The sequence below is a fragment of the Musa acuminata genome, chromosome BXJ3-7, assembly GCF_036884655.1.
Source record: "Musa acuminata AAA Group cultivar baxijiao chromosome BXJ3-7, Cavendish_Baxijiao_AAA, whole genome shotgun sequence".
NCBI classification, from domain to species: Eukaryota; Viridiplantae; Streptophyta; class Magnoliopsida; order Zingiberales; family Musaceae; genus Musa; species Musa acuminata.
This window is the reverse complement of record NC_088355.1, coordinates 20,936,437-20,958,329: the sequence shown is the minus strand read 5'-3', so window position 1 is coordinate 20,958,329 and position 21,893 is coordinate 20,936,437.

Sequence of the window (21,893 nt, the reverse complement as noted above, 5' to 3'; positions counted from 1 at the left end):
CATATATTTCTCCCCCTTTGTCATCAACAAAAAGCATGGTAATTGTAATACCAGGAGAACAATATAAACAAATTTTGAGCATAAGTGTGATAGTCGTTCATGCCTTTACTAGGTTCAAGTTATTTTCCAATAGTAAGTGATAGGAAATCAATTGTACAAGCATGATATGTAGATCACTTTGAATACTTCTTCCTTTGTATTTGTTATAATATTTTTGCATGAAGGAGGAAGACTATTTGTGATACCAACTATTTGTGATACATGCTATTTGTGAGTTTACTTCGAGTGAAGTTAAAATCGATGAGAGATTAAATCATGCTTCATTTTTACAAGGATCAAGATATGTATGTGAAACAAATCCTTGCAAGTAAAAACACTTTCATCCATATTCATCAAATCCATTTCTCAAAAAATTATTTTTCACATGATATGTGTATGAGAGATGTATTTGCTAGTTGATTACATATGTCAAAAATCAATGATATGAACTAAACTTGATATGACATATGCTTGTTAAGTTCGGAAGAGAGTAATGTATTGAGAAAATCTGATTGTTAGGATCAAGAAAATCTGAAAATGAAATTTGACTCTTTCTTGCATTCGGACAAGGTTTTGCTATAGATATTTAATTACAATCATGAAGGTAAAGCATGCTTGTTATCATGGAAGTTTTGTATTCAAGCACATAATTTCCAACATGTAAATGTGTAAAATCATTATGCCAATCAAGTGATTTGATCATTCAATCAAGAAAGTTCAAAACATAATTTTAACACGTTCAATCATTAGGACGTATTTTTGCCATAGTTTTTCAAATACAATCATGAAGATAAGGCATGCTCATCATCATGGTAGTACGATGGCAAGTTTACAATTTTAAGACATGCAAGCTAGTAATTTTGAGATGTTCAAGAAAGTAACTCTTGCTTTTTGAAATATAAGTTTTGCTACATGTGCAAGTTAACTTTTTGCTTCTGCAAGATATCATTTCTTGGTGATGTTCAATATAGAAAGTTCTACATCATGCAAGCTAGTGAATCTTATAACATTTTAGAACATGCATGATCACCAAAGCATCATAAATTTTAATGATGTGCAAAATTATAAATTTTGCATGTTTGCATTTGTGCATCTTGAGATTTGTAAGATAGCACTTCTTGGTGATGTTCAAGATAGCAATTCCTTTTCTTTTGAGAAGTGTAATTATTTTCTTTCTATTTTTTTTGAATTATATGAGCTAGCAAATTAGCTTTCAACCATGTTTTGCTCCCCCTTTGTCATTGTCAAAAAGAAGGGAAGACCCTTTATGTTAATTTCTAAATTATGACAAAGGTAAATAGCATTGATGAAAATTCAAGTCTTCAATGTCAAAACAATTATTTTATCATGAATATTTCATCATTGCATGCATCATTATCATCATATATATTTTTAAAACATATAAACTCATTATTATATGATTCCAAATCATCATTCATATTATTTCAATCATTGTTTCAATCATCTTTATTGCTTATCATGCACAATATGTCAAACCATCTAACATGATACAAACATTTATTTTCAAAGTATTTATCACTATTTTCATGTATGATAATAAAGTGTTCATGATACCGAACATTAAATTAATATTTTTTAAGTATTTATCACTTCATTTTGATCATGATACCAAACATTCATTTTCAATTCATTCAATTTGACAAATCATGATCATGATTTTGATAAAACTCATTAATCATAACTTCAAATTAAACATGATTTAATATACTCAAAATCGAGAAATAACAATCGACATCACCATGATACACATTATTACTTCTTAACCATGATTTCATATTTTCAATCAAAATCATTTTGTTTGTTTATCATAAAATATGCAATATTATCATATTCAAAATTACTAGCATGATCATATATTTTTTTTTTAAACATTAATTCTAAACTAAAAAAGAAAATACATCATGAGAGCATCAAGTAATTTCAAAATAATTCAAGAGAGTTGAGTTACTTACCTTGTAGTCGAAGCCCAATTCGCCGTTTCACCTTTAGAAGTTCTTGATTCATTCTTGGTTGCCTTCCTCTTCTTTGGCCTCTTCCTTCGTTCAAGTTCATTATCTATTTTAGATTTTTGTTTAATAAACTTATTAAGATTTAGTGTTCGAAGTTCAAGTTCATCATTATCCTCATCACTTGAGTCATCGCTCAAGTGTTATTCATTTGTCCGGAGTTCCAAATCCTTCCTAATCTTTGGAAGATTGTTTTGTTCATGATGTTCATCATGTGCATTATGCACCATTTCATATGTCATTAACGAACCAATTAGTTCTTCAGGTGGTAAGTTGTTTAGGTTTTTAGCTTCTTGTATTGTAGTTATTTTTGCATCCCACTTCTTAGAAAGAGAACGCAAAATCTTGTTTACGAGTTCAAAATCCGAAAAACATTTTCCAAGAGCTCTTAAATATTGACGACATCCGTGAAACGGGTGTACATGTCGCATATAGTCTCGCTTGGTTGCATTCGAAAAAGCACAAAATTATGCAATAAAATGTTAACTTTTGAGTCTTTGACTCTACTAGTTCCCTCATGCGTGATTTCAAGTGTTCGCCAAATGTCAAAAGTCGTTTCGCACGTAAAAATCCGATTGAACTCATTTTTGTCCAAAGCGCAAAATAAGGCATTCATAGCCTTTGCGTTTAAAGAAAAATACTTCTTCTCCAAATCCGACCATTTGTTCATTGGTTTAGAGGGAAGTTGAAAACTGTTTTCAGTGATATTCCATAAATCCAAATTCATAGAAATCAAGAAAACTCTCATTCGAGTTTTTCAAAAAGTGTAGTCCAATCCGTTAAACAACGGTGGACGAAAGACCGAAAAGCCCTCTTGAAAGCCATGAAGAGCCATTTCTCTCGGGTGTAAATCCGAAATGAGAAAAACCGGGCTCTGATACCAATTGTTAGGATCAAGAGCACTAAGAGGGGGGGGGGGGGGTGAACTAGTGTAGCGGAAAACTTTCTGCGATTAAAACGAAACTGCGTTTGAACGATAAAAACGATTTCTGTGTGAAAGCCGATTCTAAGATTACTTTAACTTAAGATTAAGCAAGATGATGTTAAAGTCAATCTATAAAGGCAGTTTGCAATTATGATGAAAACCAGAATATAAGCGCAAACTGAAATATGACGTTCGTACGAAGAAACTGATTTACGTCTAAATGTTGATTCGTAAATCACTTGATTAGGCGATATGCAGTTTAAGCAAGGGTATAAAGGCAGTTTGTAGTTATGGTAGAAATTAAAACGTAAACGTAATCCGAAATATGATGATCGTATGAAAAAGCAGATTTACGTCTAAACGCTGATTCGGAAAGTGCAAAGCTTGAAACCCGATCGTATATGCGCAGAAAGCAGTAAGCTTCAGAGGTGGTTTGCAGTAAAGATAATATGCTCAAAGTAAATGCAAACCGAGATTTAGAGTGGTTCGGTCAATCTTGACCTACTCCACTTTTGGCTTCCTCTATCGACGAGGTCACCGACGTCAACTAGAGGCCTTCCTTCAATAGGCGAAGGCCAACCAGCCTTTTACAGTTTTACTCCTTTTGACGGGTTTAGGAGACAACCCTTACAGAATTTTCTCTCCTCTCTATACAACTCAGAACTTGGAAGAACAGAGGGAGAAGAACTTTTGGCCTTTACAACAATTTTGAGCTCTAAGAATCACAAAAAAGGATCAAGATTTCGGTGTTAGTTCATGCCCTTTCACTGCTGAATGGGTGGGGTATTTATAGGCCTCAACCCAGTTCAAATTTGGAGCTCAAAACTGTCAATTCCCAGAATTCCGGGATCAGGCGATTGCACCGCCTGGCAGAGCTTGAAGACTGAGCCTCTGGGTGGTGCTACCTCCTGTTAGGGGCGGTTGCACCTCTTGCCAGAGCTCGAAGATTGAGCTCAGGCGGTGCAACCTCCTAACTGAGGCGTTTGCACTGCTCAGCCAGTGCTCGGAGACCGAGCCCAGGCGGTGCCATCTCCTGTTAGGGGCGGTTGCACCGCCTAGTCTCACTCGGAGACTGAGCCCAGGCGGTGCCACCTCCTGGCTGGGGCGGTTGCACCGCCCAGTCTCGCTCGGAGACTTAGCCTAGGCGATGCTACCTCCTGGCTTAGGCGGTTGCACCTCTCGCCAGAAATCAGGGTCCGAATGGGTTGATCCATTCGGCCCAATTTGGGTTTTTCAAGGGCCCAATTGCCCCAATATTAAGTTAATGGGATCACCTCCCATTTCTAACTTAATCATTGTGCTAACTACGATTTTTCCTAAGACATTTACTACAACTTGCTCCAGTGCATCAATCGCTTCTTCCGGCGAGCTTCCGGCGAACTTCCGTCGATCATCCGATGAACCCTCGGTGATGCTCCTGCGGACTTCCGGCAAACTCCTGGACTTGCGATGATCCACTTGACGAGTTCCGACGAGCTTCTTTGGCAAGCTCATGGACTTCTCGGATTTGTTCCCGCAGAACCTCCGACGACTGTCCGAACATCCGTCGAACTCTCGAACTCCCAACGTGATCATTGTCTTGACTCCGGCGTAACTCCTGTTGCATATCTTATTTTCATCGTAGTTAATCCTGCACACTTAAAACAAAACTTTGATCGAGGCAATTAATCCTAAGCAATTAACCAAGTTGTCCGGAATGTCATTGGTCCCTCAACGCTTCGTCTGATTCTTCAACGCATCGTCCTCTCCTACAGCCTATTGCCCAATCGGCCAGTTGACTCCGCAACTCCGATATCCTTAGCACAATACCTGCTCTTCTTGGCCTGATGCCTGAGTCCACGGCCCGAAGCCTTCTGTCGATACGTCGACCGATCCACCGGCCCGACGTCCAATCTTATGACATGTTCCTCTGGCACAACATGATTTTCCTACTTTAATTGTCTTATCCTGATCGAAGCATCCCGCATCACTTAAAACGCAGATTAAATCATAAATATATATCAAATAGTTTCATCATCAAAATACGAGATTCATCATCGGAAACCCAAGAGAATTTAAAATTTGGAGCCTAAATTTGAATCCTCTTGGGGCCTATAAATACCCCTCAATTCTCAGTTGAGATTATAACCTTTGAGAAGTTAGAGATTGAGATAAAGCCTTCGCAAAGTCTTTAGCAAGTTTTGTTTTCAATAGCTTGAGTGTTCACCTCCCTCTTTCTCTTTGAAATTTTGTAAGAGTGTGAACCACTTGTAAAAGGTTGTAAGAGGGGTATTCGTCCTTACCCTTCAAAGTGATTTGCTAGTGGAAGTTGAGAGCCTCGTTGAAGAAGGCTTCGCAAGTGGATGTAGGTCATTTTGACTGAACCACTTTAAATTGATCTGTTCCTTGAATGTGTGAGTATTTACTTTTCTGAAACCGTTATTTACATTGTAGCAAGCTTTCGGTTTTCATCTACTCAAGTTACTATCGAAACGAAATCTCCTCATATTTTTGAATTCGGTTTCAAACTTACAAGTTTTAATCCACTGCACTAATTCACCCCCCCCCCCCCTCTTAGTGTCGCTCCGATCCTAACAATTGGTATCAGAGCCCGGTATTTCTCATTTTGGATTTACACCCGAGAGAAATGTTTCTTCATGGCTTTCAAGAGGGCTTATCGGTTGTTCGTCCACCGTTGTTTAACGGATTGGACTACACTTATTGGAAAATTCGAATGAGAGTTTTCTTGATTTCTATAAATTTGGATTTATAGAATATTGTTGAAAACAATTTTCAACTTCCCTCTAAATCGATGAACGAATGGTCGGATTTAGAGAAGAAGTATTTTTCTTTAAACGCAAAGGCTATGAATGCCTTATTTTGTGCTTTGGACAAAAATGAGTTCAATTGGATTTTTACATGATAACGACTTTTGATATTTGGCGAACACTTGAAATCACGCACGAGGAAACTAGTAGAGTCAAAGACTCGAAAGTTAACATTTTATTGCATGATTTTGAGCTTTTTCGAATGCAACCAAGTGAGACTATATGCGACATGTACACCCGTTTCACAGATGTCATCAATAATCTAAGAGTTCTTGGTAAATCTTTTTCGAATTTTGATCTCGTAAGCAAGATCTTAAGATCCCTTCCAAAAAGGTAGGATCCTAAAATAACCACAATACAAGAGATAAAAAATTTAAATGATTTTCCATTAGAAGAATTAATCGGGTCGTTAATGACCTATGAAATGACACTTTTGGAACACTTTGAACCCGATGAGCACTTGAACCACCTTCCAAAGAATATGAAGGATTTGAAACTCCGGACAAATGAATACCACTTGAGCGATGACTCAAGTGATGAGGACAATGATGAACTTGAACTTCGAACACTAAATCTTAATAAGTTTATTAAACAAAAATTTAAAATAAACAATGAACTTGAATGGAGGAAGAGGCTAAAGAAGAGGAAGGCAACCAAGGATGAATCAGAAACTTCCAAAAGTGAAACGACGAATTGGGCTTTGACGGGCTTCGACTATAAGGTAAGTAACTCAACTCTCTTGAATTATTTTGAAATTACTTGAAGTTTTTCATGAGTGCTTAATTTAGATAGTAGGAATAGGAAATAAAAAATTATTTTTTAAAAATTATATCATGTTTTTCTTTTTAGCATCTTTGAAAAATTAAAAATTTGATCATGAAAAGTATATTGCTAAGATTTCATGCATGTTATGTTTTGAAATGTTGAATAATGTATGCAACATTAGGGATGATAATTATATGATATGTGATAATGCTTAGGATTAATCCATGCATGTGTATCTTGATGATTTTATGTCATGCATGAGTTTTTGAAGTAAATGTTCATTTGAAACTCTCATTTTAGATTAACATGTTTTTGGTCTAATCGTTTTTATGACTAATTAAGATGATATTCTCATGACATATTAAGATGACATAGTGCATATACATCTATGTATGAATTTCTTGATAGTCTTTTGATGATAGATGTGATATCATGATGTGTTTGGTCTTGACGGTTTCATGACGAAACTTATGTTTTGATTTTAAATGATGATACATGTTTTCACAAAAGACTTGAATACCCTCACATGAAATCAATTATATGAAATGGAAATAAATTTTCTATCCTATTGAGATTAATGAATTTATTTTACCAATCTTATGAATCTCATGAAAATATACATGATGATAAGCATGTGTTATTTTCATGAGTGTATTTGAAAAAATATGGCAAAACCATGTTCGAATGCATGAAAGTGTTAAATTTCATTTTTGGATTCTCTTGATTGAAATTCATTTTTCGATCCTAAACGTTGATGCATGTTTTTATTTAACATAAATGAAAAAGCATGCTAACATGAAATCAATCACTTAAAATGAAATACTTAAAAAAAAGGAAAAAATATATTATCAATGAAATCATGAATCTACTTATGTTATGAATTTTGTGAACCATAAAAGTGATTTTGATGATTTGAATTTGAAATGAGTTTTTATCAAAATCATGATATTGATTTCTTGGAATAACATGAGATTACCTTTGATGATCATTTTGATTATTATGATTCATGAAATTTTGGATTCATGACTTGGTCTTACATTTGTTTATGATATGGTTGAAATCTTTGTACCTTTGAATTATTCCCTTATTCTTTCAATTTTTGAATTTATGCATATTATATGTTAAACATTTAAAACCATGTTTTGGTATCATGCATATCTAAGAAATGTTGATTTGATAGATTTAATGAGTTGAAAATAAATGATGATTTTTCTCTTGAATATAACTTGTGAATCATCATGAAAATAAACATGATGAATATTTTGAAAATAAATGAGTGTATCATGCATTTGGTCTTAATGATTTCTCTTGAACATACTTTTTGAAATCATACTTGATAATGAATATCAAGATATTAAAAGGATGTTATCATGGAATCATGCTTGATGATTTGTTTTTTACCTTTCCATCTTAAATGTTGACACTTATTTTATTAAAGGTAAAGGCATGCTTATAAGAAGCAAATCACATGAATAGAAATTTATAAAAATGAAATGCGATCCTCTATCTTATCATCTTTTCAATAAATCTATGCTTGTCATGTATGAATTTATTGAATGTTACATCTCCCTTAATTCATTTTGTTCTCCTAGATTTATTTACCAAAGAGAAGAATCTTCCGAATGAATGAAATGATACAAATGAATCACTTAACGATATATCTTTTTGAAATATTTTTTTAATGTGATGTTGATAATTTGATATGCCTGTTGGAATTCATGACATGAGATAATTGAATCCTTGACTAACAATTTATATGGCTTGAAAATAGATGTTTAAAATCTTGCTTGATGAGTTGTTTTATAAGATTTTGCCTTTACGTCTTGAACTTTCATGCTTGTCTTGATTTGGCATATAAAGACTAAGGCATGCTTAGATGAAAAAGAATCACTTAAAAAATACCTTTCCCATCTGATCGAGATTAATGATTTCATGATATTTTGTAAATCTCGAAATTGATTTTGATGACTTGATTATGAGTTTCAAGTTAACGATTTGACTTGAATGAGTTTTATCTAAATCATAATCTTGATCTTGCAAATTTGGAATCACAAATAATATATTTTGGTATTCATGAATTGATACTAACAATATGAAAGTATTGGTATTCATAACTTGAATTTGATTGAAACATTGCCTGCTTAAATTAATCATTCTCCTATGTTTCAAAAATTCTTTAAATGCCTTATGTGATGATTGAAAATTAATTTGCTTAATAATGAATCATGAATCATGACTTGATATTACTATATTTTAATCATGATCCTTGGTTGTATAATTCTTTTGCTCTATTAAAAAGATTTGTCAAATGAATCATGTCCTTCTTGAATTTTCTTGATATCATGACATGATTTTGTAATATGGCTTGTATAATGATTAAACTTTTTAGCCATTGATTTCTCTCTTCTTTCCGATAATGATAAAGGGGGAGTTAGTTTACTAGCCTGCATATTTCAAAGGAAGGAAAATTTGTTAGCTCGATCATTTCATTGAAAGAACTTGCTATCATGAACACTACCAACGAATTGCAAATCTTGCAATATATAAAGAGAAGCAAAGAATTGCTATCTCGAAAGAAGCAAAAAATGCAGAACTTAGAAAACTTGTAATATAATTGTTCTTGCCATGTATAAAAAATAGGTTGATATCCTTAAAAGCATCGCATTAAATTTTTTAGTGTATCGCAATGTATCACATGTATCCCAAATTAAAATTTTTGAGACTATTATCATATCATGTTTAACAATTGATGTCTTTCATGACATGATTTCTTTGCATTGTTGTCTTATATGTATCATGTGATGATTGAAATATTGATTAATGCAAATTCATAGTTTATGTAAAAGTCTAAATCATTGTTTCCTCTCCTTCTTTTCGGCAATGACATAGGGGGAGAAAGATTGCTAGCTCGATGCAAATGCTGGTTAGCTTCTACTCTTCCCTTCTTTTCAACAAAAACAAAGGGGAGAAAGCTTTTGCTAGTTAGAACATGCAAAGAAAAGCAAAGTGCAATCTTGCACAAGAAGCAAGTGTTGAACTGTCATGATTGAACTTAAGAATCTTGCTATGCTTTTGTGCTTATATGTTGTGATGAAAAGCTAGCTTGTATGTAGTAAAACTTGCATATCGTAAAAATTGCTAGCTTGTAGTCTAAAGAGAAGCAAACAGTTGCTATCTCAAAAAAAGCAAACATGCTAAAACTTGCACATCTTTAATTGCTAGGTTGCATGATGATAAAATTTGATACTATGTTTATTATGCAATGATTTGAACATTTTATCTCTAAACACATAAGAGTAGGAACTTCTCCATTTTGTTGATGACAAAGGGGGAGAAGTATGATGACATGACATGTTATGCATAAGTTTATGATGACATGTTGCTTGGATTCTTGAATCCAAGAGTTTATATCAATAAGGCATATTGATAGGGGGAGTTTGGTTAAACTCCAAGGAGTTAAGGTTAACTCTATTAGTCATCAATTAGTTGTCATCATCAAAAAGGGGAAGATTGTTGAATCTCGGATTTTGATGATGAAACTAATTGATTGTGTTTAGAAGTTTAACTGTATTTTGAGTGATGCAGGTCTACTCGATCAGGATTAGACTGTTGACGTAGGAGGAATTGACGTTGCGCCGGAGGAGATTACATTAAGATATTGGATGGCATAAGGGTTCGGACGTCGGGCATCGGGCCAAGGAGAGCGGAATTGCGCTAAGGATATCGGGGTTGCGGAGGCCAATCACTGATTGGGCAACAAGCCGCAAGAGAGGATGATGCGCTGAAGAATCGGACGAAGCGCCAACCAATGACGTGTCGGGCAACAGAATGTCAATTCGCATTGTAATAGTTGTCTAGATCGGAGTAAAGTTTTAGCTTATGTGTGCAAGATTAACTACAATAACGATGAAGACATAAAGCGAAACAAAGTGTCGGAGTCAAGCGCGAAGGATTCGTTGCGAGTTTGAGAGTTCGACAGAAGTCCGAAGGTTCGTCGGGAATGCTGCCGGAACTAGCCGAGAATGAGTAGGGAGCTTACCGAATGGTTTTTCGAAAGCTCGCCGGAAGGTTCGTTTGAAGTTTGCGGAGCTCACCGAGAAAGATCGGAGCTTGCCGAAGAAGCTCATTGGAACTCGCCAAGATCAAATCATGAAGTCTAGGAGCTTGCCGGGAGTCCGCAGAATGGTTTCTGAGAGTTTATCGGAAGATCGCCGGAAGTTCGTCGAAAGCTCGCCGAAAGAAGTCTTGACTTGCGGACTTTGTAATAGCTTAGGAAATGTCTTTAAATTCGTAGTTAGCACGTTAATTAGGGTTAGGATTAGGTGTTAATCCTATAACCCAAGTAGGGGCCAATTGGGCCCGAGTTCGGATTGATTTGGGCCAAGTTTTGAGCCCAACTAGTGAGCTGAAATAGTGTAGGCGGTGGCACCGCCCAGAACCCGAGAACTGAGCGGTGGCACCGCTGGACTGAGTGGTGGCACTGCCAGTACACTGTCAGTGTCAAACACTGACAGGCGGTGGCACCGCCAGCCTCGAAAACCCAAGAGAATTCAAAATTTGGAGTCCAAATTTGAATCCTCTTGGGGCCTATAAATACCCCTCAATTCTCAACTGAGATTACAACCTTTGAGAAGTTAGAGATTGAGATAAAGCCTTCGCAAAGTCTTTAGCAAGTCTTGTTTTCAATAGCTTGAGTGTTCACCTCCCTCTTTCTCTTTGAAAATTTGTAAGAGTGTGAACCACTTGTAAAAGGTTGTAAGAGGGGTATTTGTCCTTCCTCTTCAAAGTGATTTGCTAGTGGAAGTTGGGAGCCTCGTTGAAGAAGGCTTCGCAAGTGGATGTAGGTCATTTTGACCAAACCACTTTAAATTGATGTGTTCCTTGAATGTGTGAGTATTTACTTTTATGAAACCGTTATTTACATTGCAGCAAGCTTTCGGTTTTCATCTACTCAAGTTACTATCGAAACGAAATCTCCTCGTATTTACGAATTCGGTTTCAAACTTACAAGTTTTAATCCGCTGCACTAATTCACCCCCCCCTCTTAGTGCCACTCCGATCCTTACATGAGTGACACAGAAAGCTTCAATCAGGATGAGATAATTAAAGCATGAAGAATAATGTTGGGCCGGTGAAAAACATGTTAGAAGATTGGATGTCGAGCCGAAGGATTAGTCGACGTATCGATAGAAGGCTTTAGGCCATGGATTCGGGCATCAGGCCAAGAAGAGAGGATATTGCGCTAAGGAAATCAAAGTTGCGGAGGTCAACTGGTTAATTGGGTAATAGGCCGCAAGAGAGGACGATGTGCTGAAGAATCGGACGAAGCGTCGATGGACCAATGATATACCAAACAACATGATTCATGCTTAGTAATAATTGTATAGGTCGAAGTATGTTTTATGTGTGCATGATTAACTATGATAGCAAGGCATAAAGCAAAATGAAGTCCCGGAGTCAAGAATGTGATTTCGTTGGGAGTTCGAGAGTTCGTCAGAAGTCCGATGTTCATCGAAAGTTCTACTGGAATTGATTGAGAAGTCTAGGAGCGTGCTGAAGAAACTTATCGGAACTCACCAAGAAGATCGTCGTGAAGTCCAGGAGCTTGTCGGGAGTCTACTGGAACATTGCTGAGAGTGTTGAATCTCGGATTTTGATGATGAAACTAATTGATTGTGTTTAGATGTTTAACTGCATTTTGAGTGATGCAGGTCTACTCGATCAGGATTAGACAGTTAACGCAAGAGGAATTGACGTTGCGCCGGAGGAGATCACGTTAGGATATTGGATGGCAGAAGGCTTCGGACGTCGGGCATCGGGCCAAGAGCGGAATTGCACCAAGGATATCGGTGTTGCGGAGGTCAACCGCCGATTGGGCAACAAGCCGCAAGAGAGGACGATGCGCCGAAGAATCGGACGAAGCGCCAACCAATGATGTGCCGGGCAGCAGAATGTCAATTCGCTTTATAATAATTGTCTAGATCGGAGTAGAGTTTTTGCTTGTGTGTGCAGGATTAACTATGATAACGATGAAGACATAAAGTGAAACAAAGTGCTGGAGTCAAGAGCGAAGGATTTGTTGGGAGTTCGAGAGTTCGACGGAAGTCCGAAGGTTCATCGGGAATGCTGCCGAAACTAGCCGAGAATGAGTAGGGAGCTTGCCGAAGGGTTTTTCGGAAGCTCGCCGGAAGGTTCGTTGGAAGTTCGCGGAACTTACCGAGAAAGATCGGAGCTTACCGAAGAAGCTCATTGGAACTCGCCAAGATCAAATCGTGAAGTCTAGGAGCTTGCCGGGAGTCCGTAGAATGGTTTCCGAGAGTTTATCGGAAGACCGTCGGAAGTTCGCCGAAAGCTCGCTGAAAGAAGTCTTGACTTTTGGACTTTGTAATAGCTTATAAAATGTCTTTAAATTCATAGTTAGCATGTTAATTAGGGTTAGGATTAGGTATTAATCCTATAACCTAAGTAGGGGCCAATTGGGCCCGAGTTCGGATTAGTTTGGGCCAAGATTGAAGCCCAACTAAGTGGGCTGAAAACACTGTAGACGGGCTGAAAACACTATAGGCGGTGGCACCGCCTGGGCTGGGCGGTGGCACCGCCTAGTGTCCGAGAGCCAAGCGGTGGCACCGCTTGGCTGGGCGGTGGCACCGCCCAGCACTGTTAGCTTTTGACAAGTGACAGGCGGTGGCACCGCCACTGACAGGCGGTGGCACCGCCACTGACAGGCGGTGGCACCACCAGCATCGGGAACCCAACGAGAATTCAAATTTTGGAGCCCAAATTTGAATCCTCTTGGGGCCTATAAATACCCCTCTATTCTCAGCTGAGAATACAACTTTTTGTGCAGCAAGAGTTTGAGAAAAAGGTCTTAGAAAAGTGTTAGCTTGTCTTCTTTTCAATTTGCTAGTGTTCACCTCATCTCTTCTCGAAAATCTGTAAGAGAGTGAACCGCTTGTAAAGATTTGTAAGAGGGGTATTTACCCTTCCATTTCAAGAGACTTGCTAGTGGAAGGTGGGAGCCTCATCGAAGAGGGGCCTCGCAAGTGGAGTAGGTTATTTGACCGAACCACTCTAAAATCGGCGTGATCCTTGGTTTGCATTTCATTATTGCTATTTACATTATTGCAAACCTTCTTATATGCTTTAGTTCCTTATTACTTTTGCTGCGCATATTTAAGAATACGCTTTCAAGATTAAGCTTTTCAAGTTCCGTTCTTATCGTACGAAAGATTTTCTAAAACCGAAGTTTTAATCCGCTACACTAATTCACCCCCCCCTCTTAGTGCTGCTCCGATCCTAACAATTGGTATCAGAGCCACGGTTTTCTACTTTGGTTTAACACCCAAATAGAAATGGCTCTTTATGGCTTTCAAGAGGGCTTATCGGTTATTCGTCCACCGTTGTTTAACGGATCGGACTACACTTGTTGGAAAACTCGAATGAGAGTTTTCTTACTTTCTTTGGATTTGAATTTATGGCACATAGTCCAAAATGGATATGAAATGTCTTCTCTCCCAATGAACCATTGGAATGATTTGGAGAAGAAGATGTTTTCTTTAAATGCAAAGGCTATGAATGCCTTATTTTGCGCTTTAGACAAAAATGAGTTCAATCGGATTTTTACATGCGAAACGGCTTTTGATATTTGGCGAACACTTGAAATCACACATGAGGGAACTAGTAGAGTCAAAGACTCGAAAGTTAACATTTTAATGCATGATTTCGAGCTTTTTCAAATGAAGCCGAGCGAAACCATTGTTGACATGTACACCCGTTTTACGGATGTCGTCAATGGTTTACAAACTCTTGGCAAATGTTTCTCGAATTTTGAACTTGTTAGTAAGGTTTTACGATCACTTTCTAAAGCTTGGGAATCAAAAGTAATGGTAATACAAGAAACAAAAGATTTAAATATTTTTCCACTTGAAGAACTTATCGGCTCATTGATGACATATGAAATGGTGCGCAATGCACACGATGAACATGATGAACAAAATCACCTTCCAAAGAACAGGAAGGATTTGGAACTTCGGACAAATGAATACCACTTGAGCAATGACTCAAGTGATGAGGACAATAATGAACTTGAACTTCGAACACTAAATCTTAATAAGTTTATGAAACAAAAATCTAAAATAAACAATGAACTTGAATGGAGGAAGAAGCCAACGAAAAGGAAGGCACCCGAGGAGAAAATCAAGAAAGGCGAGGTGGCAAACTATGCCTCAACTACTCTCAACAACGAGGTAATCGAAATCCTCCTAATTTATTTTGAAATTACATAATACTTTCATGAGTTATTTTTAATTTAGTTTAGGATTAATTTTCTTAAAAATTACATGAAAATAAAAAATTAGAAATCATGTTTGATTTGAAGTAATGCTTAATGATGATGCTTAATGATGTATTTTTTGATTTGACATAAATGAAATAGGCATGCTTATAGGAAATAGTAAAGTATGCTTGACAATTGTATACTTAACGATGCATAAAGTTGTAATGAAAATATTAATATACTATGATTTGATGATTTTATGCATGACATTGTAAAGTTATATATAATGATGCATAATGATGAAATTGTGTAATAAAAATATTAAACATTTTGAAGCCATGTTTTAGTGTCATGTATATTGATCATGCTTAATAAATTTTGAAATTATGCATGATGAATCTTACGATTTATGGATTATTGATGAAAGTACCTTATTGATCTTTGTTGTAATAAATCTTACTCTTTTGGTTTTAAACATGATACATGTTTTTATTAAGCATAAATGAAACAAAATCATATGTTTTGAAACAATCGAAAAGAGGAAAACATTCTTGAAAATTATTTTGCTCAATCTTATTGATTTTGATGAATCCATTTGTATCATCTTTGTGAATCTCTTGGATTTTGTTAATGATTTTGATGATTTAAATTTGAATAATTTTTTATCGAAATCACGATCTTGATCTCTTGAAATTTATAACATGAAATTCTTTATGAATCAACATTGTTTTCTATTTAAAAGGAGATTTGTCGAAATGTTTCATAGTCTTTTAGTATTTATGATCTTGATAATTATGTTTTGAAACTTTATGTAAACCCAGAATGTTCATCATGATTTGAATATTTAAAGAGGAGAATTTTCTAAATAAATCATGATTTTTCCTTATGAGTTCTTGGAGTTATTACTTGATTTTTCTTTTAAAACAAGATCTCTTCTTTGTACTCCTATGATTTTTCTTGATATTTTATTTAAAGAAGATATTTACTATATGAATCATGTCTTTTGGTATTCAAATGATTTTATCCTTCATGACATGATTTCTTTATATTTATGGCTTGCATGGCTTGAAATGTTTTGGTATAATGCATGCAATGATGAAATTTTCATAAAGTTAAAATGATGTATGCAATACTTATTATAATGTTGTACATGATGTATTTATTGCATATGATGTGTATCATGAATGCTTTAAATGATGAGTGTTTGGTATCATGATCAACATGTTGATAAATGCTTAAAAATTTTAATGTTTGAGTATCATGTATGATATGCTTATTAATGATGATTGATTTATTTTTCGGTATCATGCATGAAAAATAAGGTTATTGAAATTATGTATGTTTTAATTTGAATATATAATGATGCACAAATAAGAATGATACTTACCTTTGTCATAATATGAAAATTGATATAAGGGTCTTCCCTTCTTTTTGACAATGATAAAGGGGGAGCAAGAATTTCTAGCGTGGGCATCATGAAAAGAGGCAAACTAACTAGCTTGCACAATTCAAGATGAAAGCAAAAAATTGCACTTCTCAAAAGAGAAGATGCAAATGTAACATTTGCCAAATTGTTTGCTTGCCTTATGTAAAATATTATCTCTTGCTAGTTTGGCATTTTTGCTAGCTTGTATGTTGCAAAACTTGATCACTTTTTCAAACATTTTGCTAGCTTACACTTTGCAAAGAAAGCAAAAATGACACTTATAGAAGAAAGAGCTTGTTATTTTGAACATCACAAGCTTGCCTATCTTAAGAAACAAAAATTGCAAAAGTGCTATCTTGCCTATCTCAAGAAACAAAACTTGCAACTTGCACATTGCAATAGGAAGCAAGAATTATGAGCTTACACAAGAAAGCTATCTTACATTTTCTTTCAAAATTTTTGCTAGCTTGTATATTATGAAACGTGCATATCATGAAAATTGCTAGCTTGTAGTCTAAAGAGAAGCAATTAGTTGTTATCTCAAGAAAAGCAAACATGCTAAACTTACACATCTTTAATTGCTAGATTGCATGATGATAAAATTTGATACTATGTGTTTCATGCAATGTATGGAACTTTTTATTTCTAAACACATAAGAGTAGGTACTTCTCCTTTTTGTTGATGACAAAGGGGGAGAAGTATATTGATGACTTCATGCATTGAATTGAATATTTTAAATATATTTGCATGATGGTTTAAATGTTTTTCATAACATATGATGAATGTTACTTGGATTTGGGATCAATGGCATATTGATAGGGGGAGTTTGGTTAAACTCCGGGGAGTTAAGGTTAACTCCGTTAGTCATCAATTAGTTGTCATCATCAAAAAGGGGGAGATTGTTGAATCTCGGATTTTGATGATGAAACTAATTGATTGTGTTTAGATGTTTAACTGCATTTTGAGTGATGCAGGTCTACTCGATCAGGATTAGACAGTTAACGCAAGAGGAATTGACGTTGCGCCAGAGGAGATCACGTTAGGATATTGGATGGCAGAAGGCTTCGGACGTCGGGCATCGGGCCAAGAGCGGAATTGCACCAAGGATATCGGTGTTGCGGAGGTCAACCGCCGATTGGGCAACAAGCCGCAAGAGAGGACGATGCGCCGAAGAATCGGACGAAGCGCCAACCAATGATGTGCCGGGCAGCAGAATGTCAATTCGCTTTATAATAATTGTCTAGATCGGAGTAGAGTTTTTGCTTGTGTGTGCAGGATTAACTATGATAACGATGAAGACATAAAGTGAAACAAAGTGCTGGAGTCAAGAGCGAAGGATTCGTTGGGAGTTCGAGAGTTCGACGGAAGTCCGAAGGTTCATCGGGAATGCTGCCGGAACTAGCCGAGAATGAGTAGGGAGCTTGCCGAAGGGTTTTTCGGAAGCTCGCCGGAAGGTTCGTTGGAAGTTCGCGGAACTTACCGAGAAAGATCGGAGCTTACCGAAGAAGCTCGTTGGAACTCGCCAAGATCAAATCGTGAAGTCTAGGAGCTTGCCGGGAGTCCGTAGAATGGTTTCCGAGAGTTTATCGGAAGACCGTCGGAAGTTCGCCGAAAGCTCGCTGAAAGAAGTCTTGACTTTTGGACTTTGTAATAGCTTATAAAATGTCTTTAAATTCATAGTTAGCATGTTAATTAGGGTTAGGATTAGGTATTAATCCTATAACCTAAGTAGGGGCCAATTGGGCCCGAGTTCGGATTAGTTTGGGCCAAGATTGAAGCCCAACTAAGTGGGCTGAAAACACTGTAGACGGGCTGAAAACACTATAGGCGGTGGCACCGCCTGGGCTGGGCGGTGGCACCGCCCAGTGTCCGAGAGCCAGGCGGTGGCACCGCTTGGCTGGGCGGTGGCATCGCCCAGCACTGTTAGCTTTTGACAAGTGACAGGCGGTGGCACCGCCACTGACAGGCGGTGGCACCACCAGCATCGGGAACCCAACGAGAATTCAAATTTTGGAGCCCAAATGTGAATCCTCTTGGGGCCTATAAATACCCCTCTATTCTCAGCTGAGAATACAACTTTTTGAGCAGCAAGAGTTTGAGAAAAAGGTCTTAGAAAAGTGTTAGCTTGTCTTCTTTTCAATTTGCTAGTGTTCACCTCATCTCTTCTCGAAAATCTGTAAGAGAGTGAACCGCTTGTAAAGATTTGTAAGAGGGGTATTTACCCTTCCATTTCAAGAGACTTGCTAGTGGAAGGTGGGAGCCTCATCGAAGAGGGGCCTCGCAAGTGGAGTAGGTTATTTGACCGAACCACTCTAAAATCGGCGTGATCCTTGGTTTGCATTTCATTATTGCTATTTACATTATTGCAAACCTTCTTATATGCTTTAGTTCCTTATTACTTTTGCTGCGCATATTTAAGAATACGCTTTCAAGATTAAGCTTTTCAAGTTCCGTTCTTATCGTACGAAAGATTTTCTAAAACCGAAGTTTTAATCCGCTACACTAATTCACCCCCCCCTCTTAGTGCTGCTCCGATCCTAACAGAGAGATCGTCGGAAGTTCACTGGAAGCTCGCTGGAAGAAACATAGACTTACGAACTTTTTTAGCTTAGTAAATGTCTTAAATTTCGTAGTTAGCACATAATTAGGATTAGAATTGGGCCAACCTAATTAGGGGATAGTTAGGCCCAAGTTTAGGCTTTGTTGGGCTAAGAGAAAGGCCTAAACAATGACCAAACAAGTGGAATCGTCGTGGCACAATCTTCAAGATTGTGTCAGTCAGTGGTACCGCCAGTCTGGGTGGTGGTACCACCTAGACACAGTCTCCTAGGCAGTGGTACCATCTAGTGTCAGGCTGTAAGCGGTGGTATCGCCCAGTGTAGGCGGTGGTACTACCCGTACATTGAAATTTCAGGGGTTTGAATTTTGGGCTCTAAATTTGAATCCATTTGGGGCCTATAAATACCCCAACTATTCCTGCATGGATAGGCAAGAAATATTAAGCAAAACTCTATGATTCTAAAGTTGTAAACCTTAGAAAGTTTAGTTCCCTCCTCCCAAAGCTTAGAGAGAGTTCTAAGGGAGGTGTGAGAGGGATACCTTGTAAAAGAGGGTTATAAAAGGTTGTCTCCTAAACTTGTAAACACGAGAAGAGGGTGTAAAGGGTAGTTGGTCTTCGCCCATTGAAAAAAGACTGATAGTGGATTCTGGTGGCCTCGACGGAAGAGGAATCGGCGGAGTATATGTAAGTCACGACGACCGAACCACTATAAAATTTGGTTTGCATTTATTTTGAGCAAATTACTTTAACTGTAAACTGAATCTTTACTTGCCTACTGCTTTCACTTTATATATGAATGAGATTTCAAGTTATCTTCTAAGTTTGATTTTCAACGTACGAAAGATTTTTCAAATCGACGTAATTTTACCGCTGCACTAATTCACCCCCCCCCCGCCCCCCCCCTAGTGCTGACATTTTCCTAACATATATGATACAACCCGAGGGATTCATGTCCAAGGACTATCCAGATAAGGTGTGCAGGTTACTTCGATTCATTTATGGACCAAAGTAAACTTCTCAAAGTTGGAACATAAGATTTGATAAGGCAATTAGATTTTATGACTTCATTAAGAACAAAGATGAGCCTTGTGTGTACAGGAAGGTAAGTGGGAGTGCTATTACATTCTTGGTGTTATATGTGGATGACATCCTGATCATTGGAAATGATGTAGGAATGCTATCCATAGTAAAGATTTAGTTACCTAGACACTTCTCCATGAAGGACTTAGGGGAAGCATTCTATATCTTGGGGATTCAGATTTATAGAGATAGATCCAATATGATGCTTGGCTTGTCCCAGTCCGTATATAGACATCATTATCAAAAGGTTTGGTATTGAAAATTCCAAGAGAGGTCTCACATTGATGAGACGTGGGATATCGCTTTCTAGGAGTATGTTCCCAAAGACTCCTGAAGAAAGGGCAAACATGGATAGGATATCCTATGCCTCAGTAATAGGGTCTATCATATATGTCATGCTATGTACTAGGCCTGATATAGCATATGCTCTGAGTGTCACAAGCAGGTATCAGGCGGATCTAGGCTTGGAGCATTGGAAAGCAGTAAAATGTATCCTTAAGTACTTGAGAAGGACTAAGGATCTTTTACTAGTATATGGAGGTAGTAGCCTCAGGGATAAAGGCTATATGGACTCAAGTTTTTAGTCTAATGTATATGATAGAAAGTCAAATTCGAGGTATGTGTACACCTTAAATGGAGGAGCAGTGTGCCGATACAATTCCAAGCAAGATACTACTACTGACTCGACCACAAAGGTGGAGTACATTGTTGTAGCAGAGGTAGCAAAATAGGGAGTTTGGATAAAAAAAGTTTATCATAGATCTGGGAGTCGTGCTAGGCAGCGAGGAGTCGATTTCCTTATATTGCGACAACTACAGGGCGATTGCTCAAATAAGAGAACTCGGGTCTCATCAAAAGTGTTCTGAGAAGGTTCTAACTTATTAGAGAGATCATGACCCGAGAAGATGTTGTAGTGGAAAAAATTTCGTCCGAAGATAACATTGCAGATCTATTGACAAAGCATTGTCTCAAATTATCTTTGAATGTCATAGGGGTCAGATGAGAATCAGACACATAGGTAATTGGCTTTAGGTCAAGTAGGAGATTGTAGTCATAGGTACCTAAAAAGCTAATCACGTGAGTGATGACACTTGTGACTTGATACGCAATCTTTTTTATTATTATATTTTGACATTTATCACTTTATATTGCTTGTTGCATATATATATATATATTGTGATGTCCTTGGATCAGTGTAATGGGAATTGGATCGTGATACGATCATGATAATGAGACTGATTCGTCATTAAACACAGATCCTAAATACTCCCGGTTAGAGATTACTCGAGAGAGACATCAAGATAACCGAACATACTAGTGTGTTGTATACCCGTCCATATGATGGATGCAGTTGGTCTCATAGTTGCTCATGTGGGGGCACTAGGGATACAATATAGGTTCTCATTGGGGAATGAGTGCATTGATTGATCCGCTTACGGAATGTTAGATAGTTGATAATGCCTTGTTATCAGGCAACGATTCCGTAGTCCTAATCGTGTATCTAGTCCTTAGACTTAAGACACCAAGGATGTCTTGTATGAGTGCTCCACTCTTTGATACCAAACTTATAGGTTTGTATGTCCCAGATCTAGCACAGTCGGTCTTTGGGAGTTGTAGTCAACCTTATGAGGGCTATTGAGTATTGATATAATATCATCCACTCTTGGTGTCATAAGAGGAATGTCCCATGTATTTGTGCTCAAAAAAATCCCTAGCTAGGGTCATTCAGATTGAGAGAGAAAGAGTTCTTCGGGAGAATCTGATTAGAGTAAGACTCGAATAGAAACCGTATGGGTCTAACAACACTATGTCCAGTATACGGTCTCTATGATATTAGATGGATGAGGGACTATAGGTACATAGTAATTGAGGACAAACAGGTCTAATGGATTGAATTCCCCAGTATCGTCTTGGGATTGCAGCGTAGTGGCCTAGTACGTCCGCAATCGATGAGTCGAGTGAATTATTATGGAGATAATAATTCACTG